This window comes from Salmo salar, unplaced genomic scaffold (assembly GCF_965601325.2).
Source record: "Salmo salar unplaced genomic scaffold, fSalSal1 ptg000358l, whole genome shotgun sequence".
NCBI lineage: Eukaryota > Metazoa > Chordata > Actinopteri > Salmoniformes > Salmonidae > Salmo > Salmo salar.
Genome location: NW_027675359.1, coordinates 68,295 through 77,500, shown reverse-complemented (window position 1 = coordinate 77,500; position 9,206 = coordinate 68,295). Strand labels below are relative to the sequence as shown.

Below are 9,206 nucleotides of genomic sequence, written 5' to 3'. Positions count from 1 at the left end.
CTGACATACACACACACACACTGACACACACACACACACAATGGACAAACACACACTGGACACACACACACACACACTCACTGGACACACACACACACACTGAACACACACACACGCTTGACACACACACGCTTGACACACACATGCTTGACAAACACACTGGATACACACACACACACACACTCTGGACACACACACACAAACACTGACACACACACACACACTGACATACATAAACACTGACATACACACACACACACTGACATACACACACACACACTGACACACACACACACACAATGGACAAACACACACTGGACACTCACACGTGACAGGCTGTTAATATTTTCTGATCTTTTACCACTTTGCATTTTTTATGATATATTTTACTGTTTGTGTTTGTACCACAGGAGGTTGGTGGGACCTTATTTAGGGAGGACAGGCTTGTAATGGCTGGAGTGGAATAAGTGGAATGGTATCAAACACGTGGTTTCCATGTGTTCCATTTCATTCACTCTGTTCCAGACATTATTATGAGCCGTCCTCCCCTCAGCAGCCTCCTCTGGTATGTACTGTCCTGTATGTGACAGAGCTCCAACAAGGAATTACAATGTATGTATTACTTTTAATACCTGCAAATGGCAAATAAACTACTGGAACTCCTTATGAATGTCTGCAGCTGACAAGAGGTGAAAATATTACCGGAATATTCTGCAAAATGTTGATGAAGACGTCACTCAATCCACCCAAAACAACATGCAGTCTTTCCACAAGACTCCCATTAAGTTATAGTGTGACGTTATGAGTCGACGTTAAAGTAACATTCTCACAACATACTGCACTTGTTTTTATCCTGTTTTAGATGTATCCTCTGTTTAAACATTTAAACTCTTACAATAACACTGTTAAAATACCAATGTGATCATTTCTTGTCTTTTATGTTGGAAAAACAAATTGTACAATTATATGTGGACATAAGCTCCATAGTTGAACAAGTATACATGGATATATTGTACTTTTCATAATAAAACATACTTGAAACAAGAAAAAGCATGTTAATTGTGAAAACAATTTTGTTATTGATTTTTACATTGCTTCTCCCTGTCTCATGTTTACGTTTGTCATGAATCTTGACCTGGAGGCAGAACTGTGGGATTTCCTCTAGATATGTCAGCTGCAAAGTCAGAATTGGCTGTGGAAAATGTTGTTTTATGGTCTTAATTTAAGGGAAGGATTAGCAGTGTGGTTAGGGTTGAGGTTAGGATTAAAATCTGATTGTATTACTTTGTGCCTGTGCCAGCTAGGGGATACTTTGCTGAACTGCCTCCAGGGCAAGATTCATGACAATAAATGCCAACCTGCCTCCAGGACAAGATTCATAACAATAAATGCCAACCTGCCTCCCAGTCGTCCCCTCCTTATCTTTACAAGACTGCAAAACATGCAAGCTAGTGATGTGGGGGTTCTCTCATAACCCTCAGTCCCCAGGTGGGTAGATGGCAGGTTGAATAAAGAGAAGCTAGTGATGTGGGGGTTCTCTCATAACCCTCAGTCCCCAGGTGGGTAGATGGCAGGTTGAATAAATAGAAAACAATAGGCTACATAAAACAATCCATAAATGTATCATTATTATGTAATTAACACAAAACATTAAGGACACCTTTCTTTCCATGACAAACTGACCAGGCGTACCTCAATATTAGGAAGGTATCCTTAATATTTTGTCCAATCAGTGGCTCTGACCCTTTACGTAACAGTCAATCCTCTTTTCCAGGAAACCTTCTTTAAATTTCCCCAAATGTTTCCACACTGATGCTTTCTCACAGCTGCTCCAGGGCCTCTTGGGTTGAGGAGTCATTCTCTTCTAACCTGATCACAGCTGCTCCAGGGCCTCTTGGGTTGAGGAGTCATTCTCTTCTAACCTGATCACAGCTGCTCCAGGACCTCTTGGGTTGAGGAGTCATTCTCTTCTAACCTGATCACAGCTGCTCCAGGGCCTCTTGGGTTGAGGAGTCATTCTCTTCTAACCTGATCACAGCTGCTCCATGGCCTCTTGGGTTGAGGAGTCATTCTCTTCTAACCTGATCACAGCTGCTCCAGGACCTCTTGGGTTGAGGAGTCATTCTCTTCTAACCTGATCACAGCTGCTCCAGGGTCTCTTGGGTTGAGGAGTCATTCTCTTCTAACCTGATCACAGCTGCTCCAGGGCCTCTTGGGTTGAGGAGTCATTCTCTTCTAACGTAATCACAGCTGCTCCAGGGCCTCTTGGGTTGAGGAGTCATTCTCTTCTAACCTGATCACAGCTGCTCCAGGACCTCTTGGGTTGAGGAGTCATTCTCTTCTAACCTGATCACAGCTGCTCCAGGACCTCTTGGGTTGAGGAGTCATTCTCTTCTAACCTGATCACAGCTGCTCCAGGGCCTCTTGGGTTGAGGAGTCATTCTCTTCTAACCTGATCACAAACAAAGACAAGATTCAAACAAATAAACATGATGGTCCAACATAATAGGGGGGGGGGGGGTATAGGGAAGGTAGGGGAGAGGGGGGGGTATAGGGAAGGTAGGGGAGAGGAGGGGGTATAGGGAAGGTAGGGGAGAGGAGGGGGTATAGGGAAGGTAGGGGAGAGGAGGGGGTATAGGGAAGGTAGGGGAGAGAAGGGAGGGGGGTATAGGGAAGGTAGGGGAGAGGAGGGGAGTATAGGGAAGGTAGGGGAGAGGAGGGGGGTATAGTGAAGGTAGGGGAGAGGAGGGGGGACTTCCTCCATGTCAGGTAAGCAGCCTCCAAGTCTACCCTCACCAACTGACCAGACTGAGTGAGTTCTGAACATCCCTCTCTGTCCTCTGATACTGCGTCCAAGTCTTCTTGGGTCTTTCTGGTGTCTCTGTCTTGACTCTTTAGTGAGTTTTTTCAGTTCTTTCCCAGGCTGCCTGAAGAACACAAAAAGATGGCACATACATAAGAGTTATAAACTATCAAAATAAAGAGAATCCCACACTCCATATATAAACTCCCAGTAATTTATTGGGTATTTACCAACGTTTCAGCATCACTGTGCCTTCTTCAGGGTGATGTCATCAATACTTGAACCAGGTTATGTAGACAAACAGTGCAATTAGTGCAACCAATGACAATAGAGAGGGGTGTGTCATAATGATTAAGTTAATTACAATGAACTAATGAAACTGTTAAAAAAAACTATAGTTTATGGCATATTAAATATAAAAAAATAGTAGGGTATATTATATATATCCGGCTCTCCATGTAATCTGATTCATTATGATCTAGGATCAGGTCCCCCTCTCCACGTAATCTGATTCATTATGATCTAGGATCAGGTCCCTCCTCTCCATGTAATCTGACTCATTATGATATAGGATCAGGTCCCTCCTCTCCATGTAATCTGATTCATTATGATATAGGATCAGGTCCCCCCTCTCCATGTAATCTGATTCATTATGATCTAGGATCAGGTCCCACCTCTCCATGTAATCTGATTCATTATAATCTAAGATCAGGTCGCCCCTCTCCATGTAATCTGATTCATTATGATCTAGGATCAGGTCCCCCCCTCTCCATGTAATCTGATTCATTAAGATCTAGGAACAGGTCCCCCCTCTCCATGTAATCTGATTCATTATTATCTAGGATCAGGTCCCCCCTCCTCTCCATGTAATCTGATTCATTATGATCTAGGATCAGGTCCCCCCTCTCCATGTAATCTGATTCATTATGATCTAGGATCAGGTACCCCCTCTCCATGTAATCTGATTCACTATGATCTAGGATCAGGTCCCCCCTCTCCATGTAATCTGATTCATTATGATCTAGGATCAGGTCCCCCCCTCTCCATGTAATCTGATTCATTATGATCTAGGATCAGGTCCCCCCTCTCCATGTAATCTGATTCATTATGATCTAGGATCAGGTACCCCCTCTCCATGTAATCTGATTCACTATGATCTAGGATCAGGTCCCCCCTCTCCATGTAATCTGATTCATTATGATCTAGGATCAGGTCCCCCCCTCTCCATGTAATCTGATTCATTATGATCTAGGATCAGGTCCCCCCCGTCCATGTAATCTGATTCATTATGATCTAGGATCAGTCCCATCTCTCCATGTAATCTGATTCATTATGATATAGGATCTTTTTATTTTTATTATTTCACCTTTATTTAACCAGGTAGGCCAGTTTAGAATAAGTTCTCATTTACAACTGCGACCTGGCCAAGAATAAAGAAAAGCAGTGTGACAGAAACAACAACACAGAGTTACATGGCATAAACAAGCGTACAGTCAACACAACAGAAAAAAGAAAGTCTATATACAGTGTGTGCAAATGGCGTGAGGAGGTATGGCAATAAATAGGCCGTAGTAGCAAAGTAATGACAATTTAGCTGATTAACACTGGAGTGATAGATGAGCAGATGATGATGTGTAAGTAGAGATACTGGTGTGCAAAAGAGCAGCAAAGTAAATAAAAACAATATGGGGATGAGGTAGGTAGATTGGGTGGGCTATTTACAGATGGACTATGTACAGCTGCAGCGATCGGTTAGCTGCTCAGATAGCTGATGTTTAAAGTTAGTGAGGGAGCAATAAGTCTCCGCCTTCAGCGATTTTTGCAATTCGTTCCAGTCACTGGCAGCAGAGAACTGGAAGGAAAGGCGGCCAAAGGAGGTGTTGGCTTTGGGGAATGAACAGTGAGATGTACCTGCTGGAGCGCGTGCTACGGGTGGGTGTTGTTATCGTGACCAGTGAGCTGAGCTAAGGCGGAGCTTTACCTAGCATAGACTTATAAATGACCTGGAGCCAGTGGGTCTGACGACAAATATGTAGCGAGGGCCAGCCGACTAAAATGACCTGGGTTGCAATCATGAAAAAAAACTACCCGGCCTTCATGGTTTGACATTGAGAACATTGGGAGAGATGAGAGCTGACGTTTTAGTAAATGTGCAGATTACGTATCTCAGTCACAGACAAGAAGCTCAATTAACCTCTATGGGCTAGGTGGGACGCTAGCGTGCCACCCGTGGTGCACTCCATCAACAGCAGGTGCATTTCAAGAGCGGCAAATTTGAATCCAAATAAATGTCAAAATTCAAATTTTTCAAACATACAACTATTTTACACCCTTTGAAAGATAAACATCTCCTTAATCTAACCACGTTTTACGATTTCAAAAAGGTTTTACGGCGAAAGCATAAATTTAGAGTATGTTAGGACAGTACATTTACAAGAGTTGTGTGTAATGTTTTGTCAATTCAAAGACAGGGTCACCAAAACCATAAAACCAGCTAAAATGATGCACTAACCTTTTACAATCTCCATCAGATGACACTCCTAGGACATTATGTTAGACAATGCATGCATTTTTAGTTCTATCAAGTTCATATTTATATCCAAAAACAGCGTTTTACTATGGAATTGATGTTGAGGAAATCGTTTCCCTCCAATAACCGGCAGTCAAGTCACCGTCACAAATTAAATAATTAAAATTAGAAAACATTGGTAAAATATTATATTGTCATTTAAAGAATTATAGATTTACATCTCTTGAACGCAATCAACTTGCCAGATTTAAAAATAACCTTACTGGGAAATCACACTTTGCAATAATCTGAGCACTGCGCCCAGAAAAATACGCGTTGCGATACAGACTAGACGTCATGTTGGGGAGATCTAAAATCGAAAATACTATGTAAATAATCCATTACCTTTGATTCTCTTCATCAGATGTCACTTCCAGGTATCACAGGACCATAACGAATGTAGTTTTGTTCAAAAAAGCTCACCATTTATGTCCAAAAATCTCCGTCTTGTTAGCACATGATCTAAGCCAGCCGGACTTCTCGTCATGAACGAGGGAAAAAAATATATTTACGTTCGTTCAAACATGTCAAACGTTGTATAGCATAAATCATTAGGGCCTTTTTTAACCTGTTAGGGCTAGGGGGCAGCATTGACACGGCTGGATAAAAAACATACCCGATTTAATCTGGTTACCACTCCTACCCAGTAACTAGAATATGCATATACTTATTACATATGGATAGAAAACACCCTAAATTTTCTAAAACTGTTTGAATGGTGTCTGTGAGTATAACAGAACTCAAATGGCAGGTCAAAACCTGAGAGATTCCTTTACAGGAAGTGGCCTGTCTGACCATTTCTTGAACTTCTTTGCCATCTCTATCTTTTACAAAGGATCTCTGCTCTAACATGACACTTCCTACGTCTTCCATGGGCGCTCAGAGCCCGGGAAAAAACAGAATGTCGTCATCCCAGCCCCAGGCTGAAACACATTATCGCCTTTCTCAAGTGGCCGATCAAGGGACTGTGGGTTTAGGCGCGTGACCTGGCCGCCCCCGTCTTTGTGATTTTTCCTCTGTTTGCCGAAAAGGAGATTCCCGGTCGGAATATTATCGCTTTTTTACGAGATAAATTGCATAAAAATTGATTTTAAACAGCGGTTGACATGCTTCGAAGTACGGTAATGGAATATTTAGACATTTTTTGTCACGAATTGCGCCATGCGCGCAACCCTGATTTACCATTTTGGATAGTGTCTGGGACGCACGAACAAAACGCCGCTATTCGGATATAACGATGGATTATTTTGGACCAAACCAACATTTGTTATTGAAGTAGCAGTCCTGGGAGTGCATTCTGACGAAGACAACAAAAGGTAATCAAAGTTTTATGATAGTAAATCTGATTTTGTTGAAGGCTAAACTTGCCGGGTGTCTAAATAGCTAGCCCGTGATGGCTGGGCTATGTACTTAGAATATTGCAAAATGTGCTTTCACCAAAAAGCTATTTTAAAATCGGACATATCGAGTACATAGAGGAGGTCTGTATCTATAATTCTTAAAATAATTGTTATGCTTTTTGTGAACGTTTATCGTGGGTAATTTAGTAAATTGTTAGCAAATTCCCCGGAAGTTTGCGGGGGGTATGCTAGTTCTGAACGTCACATGCTAATGTAAAAAGCTGTTTTTTGATATAAATATGAACTTGATTGAACAAAACATGCATGTATTGTATAACAGAATGTCCTAGGTGTGTCATCTGATGAAGATCATCAAAGGTTAGTGCTGCATTTAGCTGTCTTCTGGGTTTTTGTGACATTATATGCTAGCTTGAAAAATGGGTGTCTGATTATTTCTGGCTGGGTACTCTCCTGACATAATCTAATGTTTTGCTTTCGTTGTAAAGCCTTTTTGAAATCAGACAATGTGGTTAGATAAAGGATCGTCTTGTCTTTAAAATGGTGTAAAATAGTCATATGTTTGAGAAATTGAAGTAATAGCATTTTTAAGGTATTTGAATATCGCGCCACTCGATTCCACTGCTGTTGACTAGGTGGGACGATTTCGTCCCACATACACTAGAGAGGTTAAAAGAGGAAGTAAACATAGACAAAGCTATATTAAAATTGTCAGTCTAGAGCACCAGTGAAAGGGATTTCGAAATGGGAGAAGTTAGGAGCAATTTATATAAGGACGGTATTTGGTATCATGATAAGTTACCAATACTACCTAAGTCATTGTGAAGAGATGCGGCAAGATTGACACATGGGCAGAGCCATGTGTCAAAAGGGGGGATAGTAGAGCAGGTTCGGAAACACTTTGTGGCCTATTGGATAACGAACTACTTAAAAAACATTTTTTATAATAGATAAGTATATTAAATGGGAAGAAGCGGTCCCAAATTACTGGGTGGACATGATTAGGGTAGTTGGTTTACTAGGATCTATCTCTTTAAATAATGGATTACATTTTAGCTGATCAGGTAAACCATATAGAATGCCAGAGTTAGGGAGGCCAGAACAGGTAGACATAGAAGTTGAAGATATACTAACAGAACACATGGTTAACCAAACCCGTATGTCCAAGACTTTGTGTCCAACAGGTGAATTACAGGAGAAGATGATTCACTCAATCCAACCAGGAGACTGGGTGTGGATCCAGTCCCTGAGGAGAAAAGAACTGGAAGCAGCCACGGTGGGAGGGCCCATACCAAGTGTTCCTGGTAATAGCCTTCGCGGTGAGAATAGCTGAAAGAGCTACCTGGGTTCATATCACACATTGCGGGAGGGTAAGACACACTGACACTGTCGAACAATCACAGAGTCAGGAGAAGAACCGAATACCAACAAGGTTCGGGGGTTACCTCTCTAACGAAGATTCCCTAACCCGCCCGATCCTCACTGTGTGCGTTCATAGAAGTGAAAGTGTGGGTTGGCCTCTAGCCAGTGATATATTCACCGGGAGGGGGTGGGGCTTTACAGGGGTACTGGTCAAATAATAATAAAATAATAATAATCATAGTAGTTGTCGAGGGTGCAACAAGCACGTCCGGTGAACAGGTCAGGGTTCCATAGCCGCAGGCAGAACAGTTGAAACTGGAGCAGCAGCACGGCCAGGTGGACTGGGGACAGCAAGGAGTCATCATGCCAGGTGGTCCTGAGGCATGGTCCTAGGGCTCAGGTCCTCCGAGAGAAAGAAAGAAAGAAAGAAAGAAAGAGAGAAAGAGAGAATTAGAGAGAGCATATTTAAATTCACACAGGACACTGGATAAGACAAGAGAAATACTCCAGATGTAACAGACTGACCCTAGCCCCCCGACACAAACTACTGCAGCATAAATACTGGAGGCTGAGACAGGAGTGATCAGAAGACACTGTGGCCCCATCCGATGATACCCCCGGACAGGGCCAAACAGGCAGGATATAACCCCACCCACTTTGCCAAAGCACAGCCCCCACACCACTAGAGGGATGGTTCCAACCACCAACTTACCGTCCTAAGACAAGGCCGAGTATAGCCCACAAAGATCTACGCCATGGCACAACCCAAGGGGGGGCGCCAACCCAGACAGGAAGACCACGTCAGTGACTCAACCCACTCAAGTGACGCACCCCTCCCATGGACGGCATGGAAGAACACCAGTAAGCCAGTGACTCATCCCCTGTAATAGGATTAGAGGCAGAGAATCCCAGTGGAGAGAGGGGAACCGGCAAGGCAGAGACAGCAAGGGCAGTTCGTTGCTCCAGCCTTTCCGTTCACCTTCACACTCCTGGGCCAGACTATACTTAATCATAGGACCTACTGAAGAGATAAGTCTTCAGTAAAGACTTTAAGGTTGAGACCGAGTCTGCGTCTCTCACATGGGTAGGCAGACCATTCCATAAAAATGGAGCT

At 42.9% G+C, this 9,206-nt stretch overlaps 1 protein-coding gene across 1 annotated transcript in view; it reads left to right on the top strand.

Moving 5' to 3' along the window:
- The window catches only part of LOC145875802 (tripartite motif-containing protein 16-like), a 9,939-nt gene extending 8,880 nt beyond the window's left edge, over positions 1–1,059 (top strand). The window contains exon 5 of the mRNA XM_082971614.1: positions 1–1,059. This exon is cut by the window's left edge and continues 3,578 nt beyond it. The gene's annotated coding sequence lies outside the window, so the exon portion shown is untranslated.
- The last annotated feature ends 8,147 nt before the right edge of the window (positions 1,060–9,206 follow it).